The sequence below is a fragment of the Haliotis rubra genome, unplaced genomic scaffold (genome assembly GCF_003918875.1).
Source record: "Haliotis rubra isolate DU_JTF1 unplaced genomic scaffold, ASM391887v1 Scf1857, whole genome shotgun sequence".
Lineage (NCBI taxonomy): Eukaryota > Metazoa > Mollusca > Gastropoda > Lepetellida > Haliotidae > Haliotis > Haliotis rubra.
In genome coordinates, this window is record NW_025765844.1 from 29,947 (window position 1) to 47,045 (window position 17,099).

The following is a 17,099-nucleotide window of genomic DNA, read 5'->3' on the forward strand; positions in this document are numbered from 1 at the left end:
AACAGACAGACAGACAAAATAGTTTATTTATGTGTCACGTGAATATACATGTCAAAAATAGCAACGGTAAAAAGACATAGAAAAATACAGACACCAGGCCAGATGGCCAATGAGACACACTAGACAATATGTGCATAAAATGTATAAAATATAAGATTAAAACATTAAGGAACACATTAACGCTACTGGTTATTCTTACCTCTCGACGAAACAATACATTTCAATATAGACTCCTGAGCAGGAGACTGACACGGACGTCGAATGTTGACTCATCACTTCATGACCATTGACCGGTCACGTACTCAATATTGACGCGTCTGCTTCACATGTCACGATTCGCACCTTGGTTAGTGCAATGAAACAGAAGACGGTTTAGAGGTTTTAAAAACTTCAAAGGGGTTTCTTGATGATTTCTCCTGAAATCTTAAAATCTTAAAATGCGATCTGAGAACATGATACCAGAGGGTCTGACCTCACCGAGGCTGAGCCCTCGAAACTCGCTTATAACGAACTGACGGATAATTCGAACTGTTGTTTCCGGTCACTTACTAAATGGTTTAGTCGCAATGCGTATAACGAACTATGGTTATAACGAACTACGCTTAGTGGTCCCTTTGACTTCGTTATAGCCGTAGGGCGGTGGGGTAGCCTAGTGGTTAAAGCGTTCGCTCGTCACACCGAAGACCCGGGTTCGAATCCCCACATGGGCACAATGTGTGAAGCCCATTTCTGGTGTCCCCCGCCGTGATGTTGCTGGAATATTGCTAAAAGCGGCGTAAAACCAAACTCAGTAAGTCGTTATAGCCGTAGTTGACCGCACCTCTTTAATATTGGACTGACCAGAACCAAATTGTGTTGTGAAAAAACCACGTTTTCGGCTTCTCATCGACATTTATAACTATAAATAAGTATATAAGTATGATTAAGTACATTATCAACAATGTACGACATTGCCAGGTGCTTTCGCTTCTTCCTCTGGGGGGCCGGTGGGGTAGCCTAGTGGTTAAAGCGTTGTCTCGTCACGCCGAAGACCCGGGTTCGATTCCCCACATGGGCACAATGTGTGAAGCCCATTTCTGGTGTCCCCGCCGTGATATTGCTGGAATATTGCTAAAAGCGGCGTAAAACTAAATTCAGTCAGTCTTCCTCTGGGTTTGTTGCTAGGAGACAGTTTTGAGCAGCTGTTAGTAGGTAACTGAAATTTTGGCCTGGCTTAGACTGGGTTACCTGCCCTAAAGCGCTTCCGCTCTTCACCTCACGTTCTGCAGCATTGAGGAGGCCAAGCTGGGATACGTGACACTGTAGACAGCAGTCACTGGCAGAAGCAACAAATAAAAATTCCTTGTGTTGAACTCTTTATTGTACTTTTGTCTTTCGTTAAAGAACATTATGTCTCATCCCAGTTAATCAAAATGTAAGGGACAGATGTCATTGTATTGTCATCTTAAAAAAACGATGACATCAGATGCTAGCCTGCAAATATATTTGACAGGTGGTTGTCGGTGTGAGTGAGTTTTATTTTACGCCGCTTTTAGCAATATCCCAGCAATATCACGGCGGGGGGCACCAGAAATGAATTTCACACGTTGTACCCATTTGGGGAATCGAACGCGGGTCCTCGACGTGACGAGCGAACGCTTTAACCACTAGGCTACCCGGTTCAGGCTCATAACGCCGACCTTTCAACCAAACTTTACGGTTGAGTGAAATATAAAGGTCGACGTCCTGAGACTAGTTTCATTTTGCCAATTAATAATGGATTACGAGGACAATGCAGGATCAAAGAGTTGTTAGAGGAGGATAATCCGGATTATGCGGATGAGAGCGCACCTAATGAGAAGATGACAACAGATGACAGATTTTTATCAGTTGACAGATTTTAGCATTTTTAATAAATACATCGTAAATTCATATAGCATTCATTTTTTCACAGATTTTAACCTAAATGCAATAGGTGGGATGCTGAATCAGCAAAATGCTTCACGGACAGTGTTCCTTGTTCAAGCTGGTGACAGATGTCATCCAGTCGTCGCTCCCAAATCCCTGTATTTCCTCTTCTTGGACGGACGCTTCTGGCCAGCCGCATACTGGACCAGCTTGTTTTCGGTGTTGGTCTGTTCTCGTGACAGCAACGACACAATCTCGAAAATGTTTGGATGAGCCTTGCCAACGTATTTCTTCAGGCGTGAGTGCCACCCTTCTAGGTGGTTGTTTGTTCTTGGCCCATCTGTGTTGTGGTGGTTCCATTGCGTCATGTGCAGATCTCCCTCCACCCAGAAGTTGGTCATGTAGTTTCCGAGTTGTCGGCAGCGGTCTTCATCAGTCTTTTGCAGTACAGTGTTCCAGTCTCGTTTTCTCTTGCTGACTCTGTACATGAACCCGCCAACAACCAAGTAACGACCGCCGCGAGCTGTAGGGATGAATCTCTGATCGAGCTGTGCATTTGCCATTTCGAAATCGAATGTGAATCCTTTGGCCATTCCATAGATATTTATACCAAAGATATGAACAGTGTTCAGTATTGGCACTGTACTAAGTGTTATTGTAAACTTTTCAATCAATTGGAAGTGACATGTGCGACGAGGTCACCCTTATCAAAACATCTAGAGTAGATTATCCGCAACGCTAATTAAGCCTAATCAGAACCTAACCTTCAAAGGAAACCGCAGGTCGGCGTCCTGAGACAAGTGGAAAATCGAAAGGTCGGCGTCCTGAGACGACACCGGCTACCCCACCTTCAAGCACGTTTATACCACGTGAAGATCCGGGTAGGAATTAGTGCGTGCATGTCATCGTATGTCAGACCATAACTAGTTATAATATAATAAAAATATTTACACAATGGTAACGAAGAAAAATAAAACATGTTTTATCAGGTGACGAAATACACAAAGAAATATATTATTCTGTCAAGTCATTTCAGCAGCTGTGTTGCGTAACGTTTAACCTGTCACGCCTTTGTTATTTGAATAAACAAGTCTTTCTGAGAATCGAACAATGTCCCATCTATCTCAACTGCCCTCTGACGTCAAGACCGTGGACAACAATGAATCGTGCAAATGTGACTACGGATATCCTGTATAGAAGTTTCTTTGATGTTGCTTGTGTTGATAAACATAAATGATCGTTTACATATGTAGATTGGAGATAAGGAGTACAGGTGAAATAAATTCTTTCCCTCCGCTCTAGACAATAAAAAAATACAAAAACAACGGTGTATTCCCATACTGCCTACAGTTCCAAACTGCCTACAGGTTCAAACAACATGATACGGTCCAGTGATCAGGAAGTGAATACACCGATCTGACCTGTTCTACCCCTGCTAAAATGAACTTGACTAGTTAGCTGGTTAATTCTATGGTGTCTTCCTACTCTGCAGCACCTCACCCCACCCCCCATTCGTTATCCTTTTCCGTTTGTCTGCCTATTTATCTATTCTGCCTCTCTCTCTCTCTCCCTCCCTCTCTCTCTGCCCCCCCCCTCCCCCCCCTCTCTCTCTCTCTCACCTTCTATGCCTTTCTCTCATTACCAAGGGCGATGGGGTAGCCTAGTAGTTAAAGCATTCGCTAGTCACGCCGAAGATCCGGGTTTACTCCTCACATGGGTGCAATGTGTGAAGCCCATTTCTGTGATATTGCTAAACCCGGCGTAAAACTTAACCCACTCACATTCTCTTATTATCCTCTACTATTGTCCCTGCCTCTCGCTGGCCACCTCTCTATGCCTCTCTGCTCTCTGTCTTACCTACCCGTGATGGTCCGGGTTAGAATATTGATCTCCAGTAAACCATGCTTGTCGTAAGAGGCGACTAACGGGATCGGGTGGTCAGGCTCGCTGACTTGGTTGACACATGTCATCGTACCCAATTGTGTAAATCGATGTTTATGCTCTTGATCACTGGATTGTCTGGTCCCGACTCGATTATTTACAGACCGCCTCCATATAGCTGGAATATTGCTGAGTGCGGCGTAAAACTAAACTCACTCACTCAGGCATCTGTCTGAAGAATATCCACAAACTAAAACTATGACATACACAATGCCATTTACTAGAACTACATTAAACATTCGCCTGAACGCACCATCCGTTCTAAATCAACTCTTGGGTGACGAAACTGCACTCAGTACTGTTCGGGTTAGGTTACAGAACGGATCACAGCTGTGTCTCGTGTCAATGTTGTAGCCTCGCTTACTGTCAACTCCGTGAGTATCATCTCATTGTTTATATCAGCGTGTTTATCAGGCGTCAGATGTACATGAATGCTGTATATTGTTGTGCTGTCCTTCACACACTGGCACGTTTTTTTCCAGGCCTGTCTGCGGCACGTTTAACTACCTCGCGTATCTGTGACATCTGTAAAGTTGTTTGGTTTGTTGTTGAACGCCGCACTCAGCAGTATTCCAGCTATATGGCGGTGGTCTGTAAATAATCAAGTCTGGACCAGACAATCCAGTGATCAACATCATGAGCATCAATATAGGCAACTGGGATACGATGACATGTGTCAACCAAGTCAGCGAGCCTGACCACCCGTTAGTCGCCTCTCACGACAAGCATGGATTACTGAAGACCAATTCTAAACAGGATCTGTACGGGTCTCTGTAAAGTTAAAATAGTTGAAATAAAATCGTGTATAATATCGGGAAAATCTAATTATGTTATATGGATGATTTAATATTTAAACACGATAATTCGATAATTCGACACATCTAAGTTCACCACAACCGGTGTGACGAAAGCCTGACACGCAGGTTATGAACTTTAGAAAGTTTAAACCCCAAATGAGTTCCTTCCCTCAACTGTTAGGATCTGATTATTGTTCGATTCCGAGGTTCTCTCCGTTATTAGTAATGGGCTAGGTTTGCTGGGGCCATACAATGTTTTTGGATTGCAGTTAACTGGTAAACGACTAAGAGAGTATTTTATTCTGTTAGTTGTTTGAACTTTGTACAGAGTTGAAATGAAAACTGATCCCATTTGTAAATGTGGTGATTTTATTGAGGACTCTATCATTCTGTCCATTGTCCAAACAACAGAGAGTCAACTTCATGTTATCTGTTAAGCGCATCAGCAGGTATTTCAGTCGACCTTAAACTTTTGTTAGAAGGAAGTGCAGATCTATCATCATGTGAAAATACAAATGTATTCAAGTTAGTGCAATCGTTCATTAGTGAGACAAAACGATTTGTATAGCATATTTATATTGTTCTGTATAAGTTCTATCTCTTTTTTACTACTTTCTTGTCCACTATCTGTCATCTTCAGTTGCGGGAATCTAACTTACCTATGTACATACCAAGGAGAGGGTTGGAGACCCGCGAAGGTCCGGGTTAGAATGGACCTTCAGTAACACATGCTTGTCGTAACAGGTGACTAACGGGATCGGGTGGTCAGGCTCGCTGACTTGGTTGACACATGTCATCGGTTCCCAATCATGCAGATCGATGCTCATGCTGTTGATCACTGGATTGTTTGGTCCAGGCTCGATTATTTACAGACCGTCGTCATAGAGCTGGAATATTGCTGAGTGCGGCCTAAAACTTACTCACTCACTCACTCTAAGTTGGAGAACTTTGTTCCTTATCCCTTTCTCTGTGAATAAAGTATATATGTTTAAAACATGAGAAGATTTTATTCAAAGAGGAGCTAGCACTTGTGGGGCTAAAGGACTGAACACACTCATTCTCAAAGTTTGTTTACTTCACGAAGCTACCATGTTACGATATGAGGTGAGGTGAGGTGAGGTGAGGTGAGGTGAGTTGAAATTGGGTTTTACGTCGTGCTTGAGAATATTTCGCTCATATGACGACGTGCATGCGTGTGTATGTGTATGTGCGGCTGCTTGTACTAGCCCAGATTGAAGCTGGTTTTATAGTGCTAGCCCACTGAGATACCATGTCCCAGTGAAGCATGAATACCCCACTCAGACACAGTATACTGACTCCGAGCCGACCAGTCCTTGTTGTACCCATTAATGCCAAGCGCCAGGCAGGGACCAACAAGTACCATATTTTACGTCTTTTGGTATGACGCGGCCGGGGACTTTCCGCTCTCCGGGCGGACGCTCTAACCGCTACACCACGGAGGCGGTCTGTTACGATGTGAATAGAATACACTTGCTTTTACACAAGAAACATACATGCGGTGAATGAATGAATGGTTGAATGGGTGAATATATGTCCTTATTTTCTCCCGAAAAGACTCTCAAATCATAGCGGCGGTTGGGTAGGCTAATGGTTAAAGCATTCGTTCGTCACGCCGAAGGCCCGGGTTCGAATCCCCACATGGGTACAGCGTGTGAAACTGATTTATGGTGTCCCACGCCATGATATTGCTGGAATGTTTTAATCGAAATGTGTATAAAGAGCGACGGTTGTAACGAATTTTGAGTTCGTTATAACCGTAGTTTAGTCTTCGATAAAACTGGTAGTAATATACCTTGTAGATGCTGTTAGATGCGACAGAAGCCCTGTTGTTAAGGGTAATAGCGAGTTGCCACGAATTTGTAGACATCGGTCTGTTGGAAGAGATTAATGTCCCCTTGAGTTCGTTATAACCGTAGGTTAGTGTTCGATAAAACTGGTAGTAATATACCTTGTAGATGCTAATAGATGCGACAGAAGCCCTGTTGTTAAGGGTAATAGCGAGTTGCCACGTATTTGTAGACATCGGTCTGTTGGACCGCCATATAGCTGGAATATTGCTGAGTGCGGCGTAAAACTAAACTCACTCACTGTTGGAAGAGATTCATGGTCCCCTTGAGTTCGTTATAACCCAAGTTTAGTGTTCGACGAAACTGGTTGTAGTACACCTTGTAGGTGTTAATAGGTGCGATAGAAACCCATTGTCAAGCAGATGGACCTTACCCATACATTCATGTGGGACTGGCAGTTTATTATTCCTCGTACGTCAACGGTTTTTTCCCTAAACAGCAGTAAGCTATACAATTCTTTTGGAACGGAACATGCAGTATATTTGTATGCCATCAAATGCACTCGATTACCTCCCCTGTCCCTTCTATTCACGGATCTGAGTAATGGGCACGGGAGGGGTATTTCGAAACGTGCAAATATTTGTTCACATGACAGGGCGTGTTGTGGGTACTACCGGACCTAAAGGAGGCCACACATCACTTGAAGATATAGTGTGCATGTTCTTTATTATCAGCTCTCTGCGCAGGTGGGTTGTTCTTGCGTTTAGTCGCAGCGACAAACCTCGTTAATCAAGACTGCCTGTTTTCCCCTGAAGTCGTTCTGATTAACAGTGGCTGGATAAACGGGCTCGTTTACGGAGGTAATGTTGTTCTTGTATGCATACATATACATGTGTTGGCATCCATTTTGGTTGTACCACAAAAATTCCTGGTTAGAATTGGTCTTCAGTAACCCATGCTTGTCGTAAGAGGCGACTAACAGGATCCGGAGGTCAGGCTCGCTGACTTGGTTGACACATGTAATCGTATCACATTTGTGTAGATGAAGCTCATTTCTGGTGTCTCCTGCCGTGATATTGCTGAAATAATTCTAAAAGCGGAGTAAAACTAAACTCACTCACTCACTCACTCAATTGTGTAGATCGATATGCATAATGTCCATCATTGGGTTATCTAGTCCGTACATTATTTACAGACCTCTGTCTAATAGCTAGAATATTGCTGAGTGCGGCGTTAAACAAACAGACAAACAAAAATTGCAATTGTCCAAACAATATTCAGTCCCGATGAATGTTTAGACTGCATGATTCATTTCTAAAGTATTATCTTTCTCTTCAGATTGTTTCTGATAATTCCTGTATTCTACAGCGGAACACCGTTTGTACAAACCTACATTATCCGTACACCTCGTTACTGACGGTTTCTCGTAGAGCGTGAAAGACAGGCCGTTACTTCGTGTTCTAATTATTCATTATTCCGGACGAGTTCACAGAGAAAGGGTCTTCGTTATATGCAGTTTCAAGTTTAACATTGAGAGCCACGGTTTGAGTAAATGTCGTATTTGGTATCTAGATAATCAACGCCAATGTTGTTAAGGCGAATGGGTGTTGTTTTCTAAAATGTGAATAATTCAGATAATAAATATAACCTGTTTCTGAATCAGACTATACAACAGAGATTTGATCTACATAAGTGTTGTATTGTTCATTGTTTAAAGCCACATTCCGCAATATTCCAACTACATGGCAGCCGTCTGTAAATAATCGAATCTGGACAAAACAATTCAGTGATCAACACCATGAGCATCGATCTACATATGTTATTACAGGTTCACTTTGTACTCACCGGGTGTGAGAACAGCCATAAATAAGCAATGACGTGAAGCTGTTCAAAAACCCGTTATTAAGGTTATAATTTATAGCAAATAATAGAGCGCTTACGTTGACTCGAGTTTATTGTTGTCTGAGCATCTCATAAATCAGCGGCATTGATCAAAGCGCCATCTCTCCACACAGGTAGACACAGGTGACGAGGGGGTGGTGGTGGTGGTGGGGGGGGGGGTGTAGCGATGGCTACGGGCTGCTGAGACAGTTACAGTAATACATGCAGCAAGTGAAATCTATGTGTGTAATGTTCCAGATGATGGTGGTGTAATTGATACTAGTATTGTCAGAATTACAGACGAATATGATAAACAGAGAAGTTGTATTCATTTGCCGCGTGTGTGCGTATGAATTGTGCGTGTTTAAAACTAGTTTTAGAAACTGCTGTTAATTTCTAGAACGCGAAACTTCAACAAAGGTTCAATGCAACTCCACTTTTGAAAATTAATAAAAGAAGACATTTACATGTATTATTATGTTAATACTACTATGAGTCAAACTGACCACGCTGTTTTTGAACGCTGATTATGATAACGATGAGTGAGTGAGTGAGTGAGTTTAGTTTTACGCCGCACTCCGCAATATCCCAGCGATATGGCGGCAGTCTGTAAATAATCGAGTCTGGACCAGACAATCCAGTGATCAACAGCATGAGCATCGATCTGCGCAATTGGGAACCGATGACATGTGTCAACCAAGTCAGCGAAACTGACCAATCCCGTTAGTCGCCTCTTGCGACAAGCATAGTCGCCTTTTATGGCAAGCACATGGGTTGCTGAAGATCTATTCTATCCCGGATCTTCACGGGTCATGATAACGATGAACGTGGGGGAGTTTGTGATGATTATGATTATGATTATGATGACAATTATGACAACAGTGCTGATAGTTGTGATGATTTAACAGTTATTCTGGGGAAATATATGGTGTCAATGAAGTGTTGAGGCGGACAAGGAGCGAGTGTGACATTGTTCTTTAGGACGATGATGATATTAGAACCAATGATGATAGTTTTAAAGAGAATCGTGATGTTGGTGATGTCTGCGGTTATTATTATAGTGGTTGTGCGGAGATGATGATTATGATTACAACGATAAAACGATTAAAGGAAACGAAAATAAAGTAGTTGAATGAGATAATGGTTAACCTGTTCATGATAAATACAGCAATGGTGACGACAATGGCGATGATGATGATGATGATGATGATGATGATGATGATGATGATGATGAGGGTGATGATAAAATAATCGTACGGTTGACAAAGCTGTTAAACAAAATGAGTATACTGATGATAATAGTGATGGTAATGATGAACACTACACTAGTGGTGGTCCGATTAATTGAAATAATCGAAGATTGGTCGCCGTGGCCAAACGACCAAGCAATCGATCACATTTTCTCACAATCGAACACAAACGATTTTGGAACCTATGTAATAGTATTTGAGATACTTGATGATGGAACATATCTAGGACGTTGTCAGGGCCTGAAAACGTGTTTATTTCTAAGAAAACTCACTTCACATTCTGAAAAAACATGACTGAATATTTCTTAAAGAATCTGGGAAGTTAATGTTACACTGGAACTGAATCATTCTACACTGGATGTGAAATCTGCAAATGTAATTTGTGCAGTTTCTAAAAACAACAACAGAGAACCAAATGTTTTTTTATTTATACGTATCTGCAACTACAACCTGAAAAGGAAAATCTAAAAAATGTCGCTAACCAATTTTTTTTCGATGATTGGTCGTTGGTATTGAAGCAATCATCAATTGTGAGATTTCAACCAATTCCCAACACTACACTATACAGTTATAAAAAATGTAGTGAGAAACTAATATTTTTTGTTATAATGTTGATAATGAACGTTGCGATGATGATGATGATGATGATGATGATGATAAAACCAACGGTACGCAGGATTAAGATGTGAAAGTGACTACTACTATGATGATGATGGCCATGGTGGTGATGATGATGATGATGATGATAATGATAATGATAATGATGATGATGATATCAACCAACGGCACGGGTGATTAAGATTGGAAAATGATGATGATGATGATGATACATCTACAATCACACGTTTAACACCGTGCACGTCTACACCACAAACCATCCTGACTTTAACAGTTGTGTTGACAGCCACCGCCCCATTTACTCTAACACCCCTTATTTAAACCGACCGTAATTCGCACATTTATCATTTAGGGCCTCATTATCCCCAACATGCTGCGAAATATGTCATGACATTTACTACAGACAGACAGACAGCAGCCCATTTAACAGAAATTACACAACTCCAACCAAACAATAACAAGCAAAGGTCGACAGGTCAGCCTGCACTCTCACGTATCTGTGAGGGTCAACCAGCCATTCATTCACGCACTCGCTGCAGGTAAGGTACGTGTGTCGTTTACTGGCTTGACACAGTCTCTGATACTTCCTGAAAGAGTCGTATCGATTGCGAGTTAACAGTCCTATTTAAGCTTGCAAAAATGCAAAGCTGTGTGTTCTGTAATCTTCCAAATATGCTTTTAAAACCACCGCATAGATATATTTATATTTTTAGTTGACCGTATGATTATTTTACTGCTACATCTGTGTTCACGGGCGTAGGGGTAGCCTAGTGGTTAAAGCGTTTGCTCGTCACGCCTAAGTCCTGGGTTCGATTTCATGTATGGGTACAATGTGTGAAGCCCATTTCTGGTGTTCCCTGCCGTGATATTGCTGGAATATTGCTACAAGCGACGCAAAACTATATTCACTCACTCACCACTCACATCAGTGTTCATGAGTATGTAGAGGTACCTTTTACTTTGAGGATACAAATGTACTTGTTTTGCGTATCTCCGGGAAGAGTTGTTCATCAATGTCTTATGCTGGTTTAACCGTTGGATGTTTCATGACAGAATAGACACAACAGAATAGACCTAACCGTGCAGTATAATTGTTTTTATCGTAGATATTCCATTAGTAAATAGGCATAACAATGCCTCATGTTTATTTTTATCATAGATACACATTACAGAATGTATAAAACAGTGCAAGAAATTTGTTTGTTTTTATCGTAGATATACCATTACGGAATATATAAAACACTAGGTTTGTTTTTACCTGTATGTTCCATTTGAGAATAGATATATCAATGCAATGTAGATATTCTGTGACAAATACAGACACACACACGCAAACACGCACGCACACGCACACACACACAATTAATGACAATTGCTGTCATGTTAAATTAAATAAAGTCAACAGTAAATCCATATATACATCACTGGAAAGTTTGTTTTTAATTTCAAGCCCAATGTAAATTCGGTTAGCATTTTGCAGCCTAATTCAGAGCACGTCCCGCGTTCAATACCCGCATGGGTGTAATATGTAAAACCTATTTCTGTAGTAAGTGATATTGCAGCAATATTGCTAAAACCGAACAACAAATTTATTTTTTAAAACAATAACTCACGAAGCGAAATTTTACATATATGCCCGCACAAATCCAGTCATCGCCATACTACATGAAATGCGAGTCGAACAGATGCTTTGAACCTTTAACACGTTTAAGCCCGTTCCATATTTTCTCTTCACCAGTACAAACATGTGGGTTATCGGTTATGACCCGAGCTTCGTTTCACCCCTACTGTTGAATATAGGTCAGTAATGTCACGTTGTATGTTGAAAAAATAATCACAATGGTATGCTGTGTGTTTAAGATAGCTGGTGATTGTAGATGAAACTGCAAACATGAGGGGCTTCCACGTAACATTGGAAACTCGGTGTTTGAAGGAAACTAGACGTTAATGACAGGATCGGAAAATGAAAGAATCTGAGCTTTTGCTTCAAGCATATATTTTGGTGTGGTATTTGAAAAAAGAAGAATTTTGTTTTGCTGGTATTTAACGTGGAATTTGGCGATATTGGAGCTCTGTGACAGTGGTCTGTAAATATTATGAGTCTGGAATAGACAAACTGGTGATGACGTCATGAGCATCGGTACAAATGTAATTGCGATATTCGATGTCATGCTCACACCACGTCACAGAGCAATATTGTCGCATGTTAGGATCAATCCATCTGTATTTCTTACGATATCAACAGTTCTCATCTAAAACCTCGACCAACGAGAGAGTGTGTGAGTTTAGTTTTACGCCGCTTTTAGCAATATTCCAGCCATATCACGACAGGGGACACCAGAAATGGGCTTCACGCATTGTACCCATGTTGGGAATCGAACCCTGGTGTTGGGCGTGACGCGCGAACGCTTTAACCACTGGGCTACCCCACCACCCCACAGCAAGAGAACAGGCAGGCGAAATATATAAGGATCAAACGATAAACCAAAATGATTTTAATGAAATATTAAACTTTATAATTTTCTCCTTAATTAATCAATCAATAATGTGGATCACTTGGCTTCGGGAACAATTATTTCTAAAATGTACACGAAAACAAAAGAGCACGTTTTTAGGAAATTGGACGGTAAAAGTATGTTTTTCACATCAAGCAGAGCACAGCAGTGGGGGAAACTCAGACACCTATTAATTTTTCACATCGGATTGAAAATTCAGGGCGATGGAACATGGGGTACTCAGAACAAAATATTGACAGCCTAAATGTAGGTTACTGGGGCCAAAGAGACTTACTCGAAATCGCCTCCCGCAATTAATGTACTGATTCTGTAATCAGTGAGAGACAGCGCCTGTGCCATGCATATAGACTGACGTACAAAAGAAAGTATACACCTGGTTGTTTGGCACAAAAGGCACAATGTTTGTGACCTCTAGGTCACAGTGAAAACACTTTTTGAAATCTTTGCGTTATGTTTTTCAAAATAATCCCAAAACACCAGGTGTTTATTCTTATTTGTGAGTCATTTTACTTATTCCTGTTGCCAGGTGTCTAAGGCACAGCGGTTGTATATCTAGAGGCGTTCCAGACATTTACGATCGCCGGTTCGAATCCCATTTCGGCCAGATTATGATTTCGGGTTTGTCAGCGCCATATCCGTGTTTACCGTGTTTATGTGTTTCATGAACGACCTTTATCACTTGTTGTATTTAACCATATTGTATGACTGGCCTTACCCAATGTCACTCACTCACATCTTAAATAATAACGCCAGCCATCTTGATGACTTTTGATAACGCCAGACATTTTGATGACTTTTAATAACGCCAACCATCTTGATGACTTTTAATAACGCCAACCATCTGTATGAATTTTGATAACGCCAGCCATCTTGATGACTTTTGATAACGCCAACCATCTTGATGACTTTTAATAACGCCAACCATCTATATGACTTTTAATAATGTCAACCATCTTGATGACTTTTGATAACGCCAGCCATCTTGATGACTTTTGATAACGCCAACCATCTTAGTGACTTTTGATAACACCAACCATCTTGATGACTTTTAATAACGCCAACCATCTTGATGACTTTTGATAACGCCAGCCATCTTGATGACTTTTGATAACGCCAACCATCTTGATGACTTTTGATAATGCCAACCATCTTGATGACTTTTGATAACGCCAACCATCTTGATGACTTTTGATAACGCCAACCATCTTTATGACTTTTAATAACGCCAGCCATCTTGTATGACTTTTGATAACGCCAACCATCTTGATGACTTTTGATAACGCCAACCATCTTTATGACTTTTGATAACGCCAGCCATCTTAATGACTTTTGATAACGCCAGCCATCTTTATGACTTTTGATAACGCCAACCATCTTGATGACTTTTGATAACGCCAGCCAACCATCTTGATGACTTTTGATAACGCCAACCATCTTGATGACTTTTGATAACGCCAACCATCTTGATGACTTTTGATAACGCCAACCATCTTGATGACTTTTGATAACGCCAACCATCTTGATGACTTTTAAAAACGCCAACCATCTTGAAGACTTTTGATTATGATAGCTCATCAACCATCTTGATGACTTTTGATAACGCCAACCATCTTTATGACTTTTAATAACGTCAGCCATCTTGATGACTTTTGATAACGCCAACCATCTTGATGACTTTTGATAACGCCAACCATCTATATGACTTTTGATTACGCCAGCCATTTTGATGACTTTTGATAACGCCAGTCATCTTCGTGACTTTTAATAACGCCAGCAATCTGTATGACTTTTAATAACGCCAACCATCTTCATGACTTTTGATAACGCCAGCCATCTGTATGACTTTTAATAACGCCAGCCATCTGTATGACTTTTGATAACGCCAACCATCTTTATGACTTTTAATAACGCCAGCCATCTTGAAGACTTTTGATAACGCCAACCATCTTTATGACTTTTAATAGCGCCAGCCATCTTGATGACTTTTGATAACGCCAACCATCTTGATGACTTTTGATAACGCCAACCATCTTGATGACTTTTGAAAACGCCAGCCATCTTGATGACTTTTGATAACGCCAGCCATCTTTATGACTTTTTTAATACTTTTTAATAACGCCAGCCATCTGTATGACTTTTAATAACGCCAACCATCTTGATGACTTTTAATAACGCCAACCATCTTGATGACTTTTTAAAAACGCCAACCATCTTTTATGACTTTTGATAACGCCAACCATCTTGATGACTTTTGATAACGCCAACCATCTTGATGACTTTTAATAACGCCAACCATCTTGATGACTTTTGCTAACGCCAACCATCTTGATGACTTTTAATAACGCCAACCATCTTGATGACTTTTGATAACGCCAACCATCTTGATGACTTTTGATAACGCCAACCATCTTTATGACTTTTAATAACGCCAACCATCTTGATGACTTTTGATAACGCCAGCCATCTTGATGACTTTTGATAACGCCAGCCATCATCGTGACTTTTAATAACGCCAGCCATCTGTATGACTTTTAATAACGCCAACCATCTTGATGACTTTTAATAACGCCAGCCATCTTGATGACTTTTGATAACGCCAACCATCTTGATGACTTTTATAACGCCAGCCATCTGTATGACTTTCAATAACGCCAGCCATCTTGATGACTTTTGATAACGCCAACCATCTTGATGACTTTTGATAACGCCAACCATCTTTATGACTTTTAATAACGCCAACCATCTTGATGACTTTTGATAACGCCAGCCATCGTCGTGACTTTTAAAAACGCCAACCATCTTGATGACTTTTGATAACGCCAACCATCTTTATGACTTTTAATAACGCCAACCATCTTGATGACTTTTGATAACGCCAACCATCTTGATGACTTTTGATAACGCCAACCATCTATATGACTTTTGATAACGCCAGCCATCTTGATGACTTTTGATAACGCCAGCCATCTTGATGACTTTTAATAACGCCAGCCATCTTGATGACTTTTGATAACGCCAGTCATCTTCGTGACTATTGATAACGCCAGTCATCTTCGTGACTTTTAATAACGCCAGCCATCTGTATGACTTTTAATAACGCCAACCATCTTGATGACTTACGATAACGCCAACCATCTGTATGACTTTTAATAACGCCAGCCATCTTGATGACTTTTGATAACGCCAACCATCTTGATGACTTTTGATAACGCCAACCATCTTTATGAATTTTAATAACGCCAGCCATCTTGATGACTTTTGATAACGCCAGCCATCTGTATGACTTTCAATAACGCCAGCCATCTGTATGACTTTTGATAACGCCAACCATCTTGATGACTTTTGATAACGCCAACCATCTTGATGACTTTTGATAACGCCAGCCATCTTGATGACTTTTGATAACGCCAACCATCTTGATGACTTTTAATAACGCCAACCATCTTTATGACTTTTGATAACGCCAACCATCTTTATGACTTTTAATAACGCCAGCCATCTTGATGACTTTTGATAACGCCAACCATCTTTATGACTTTTAATAACGCCAACCATCTGTATGACTTTTAATAACGCCAACCATCTTGATGACTTTTGATAACGCCAACCATCTTGATGACTTTTGATAACGCCAACCATCTTGATGACTTTTGATAACGCCAACCATCTTTGATGATCTTTATTTTTAATAACGCCAACCATCTTGATGACTTTTGATAACGCCAGCCATCGTCGTGACTTTTAAAAACGCCAACCATCTTGAAGACTTTTGCTAACACCAACCATCTCTATGACTTTTAATAACGCCAACCATCTTGATGACTTTTGATAACGCCAACCATCTTGATGACTTTTGATAACGCCAACCATCTATATGACTTTTGATAACGCCAGCCATTTTGATGACTTTTAATAACGCCAGCCATCTTGATGACTTTTGATAACGCCAGTCATCTTCGTGACTTTTGATAACGCCAGTCATCTTCGTGACTTTTAATAACGCCAGTCATCTTCGTGACTTTTAATAACGCCAGCCATCTGTATGACTTTTAATAACGCCAACCATCTTGATGACTTACGATAATGCCAACCATCTGTATGACTTTTAATAACGCCAACCATCTTGATGACTTTTGATAACGCCAACCATCTTGATGACTTTGATGACTTTTGATAACGCCAACCATCTTTATGAACCATTTATGACTTTTGATAACGCCAGCCATCTTGATGACTTTTGATAACGCCAGCCATCATCTTTTGATAACGCCAGCCATCGATGACTTTTGATAACGCCAGCCATCTTGATATGACTTTTAATAACGCCAACCATCTCTTGATGACTTTTGATAACGCCAGCCATCTTGATGACTTTTAATAACGCCAGCCATCTTGATGACT

The 17,099-nt window shown here is 40.8% G+C and overlaps 1 protein-coding gene across 3 annotated transcripts in view; it reads left to right on the plus strand.

Annotated features, from left to right (window-relative positions):
• LOC124273910 (metalloreductase STEAP4-like) overlaps window positions 1-17,099 on the plus strand; it is a 36,167-nt gene that overhangs the window by 7,001 nt on the left and 12,067 nt on the right. The window contains exon 1 of one of the 3 annotated variants that reach the window (XM_046709252.1): window positions 4,102-4,202. The exons of 1 other annotated variant lie outside the window; for it this stretch is intronic. The gene's annotated coding sequence lies outside the window, so the exon portion shown is untranslated. Of the gene's footprint in view, window positions 1-4,101; window positions 4,203-7,122; window positions 7,294-17,099 lie in introns of those variants that run through there. One more of the 3 variants, XM_046709254.1, reaches the window with a different exon arrangement.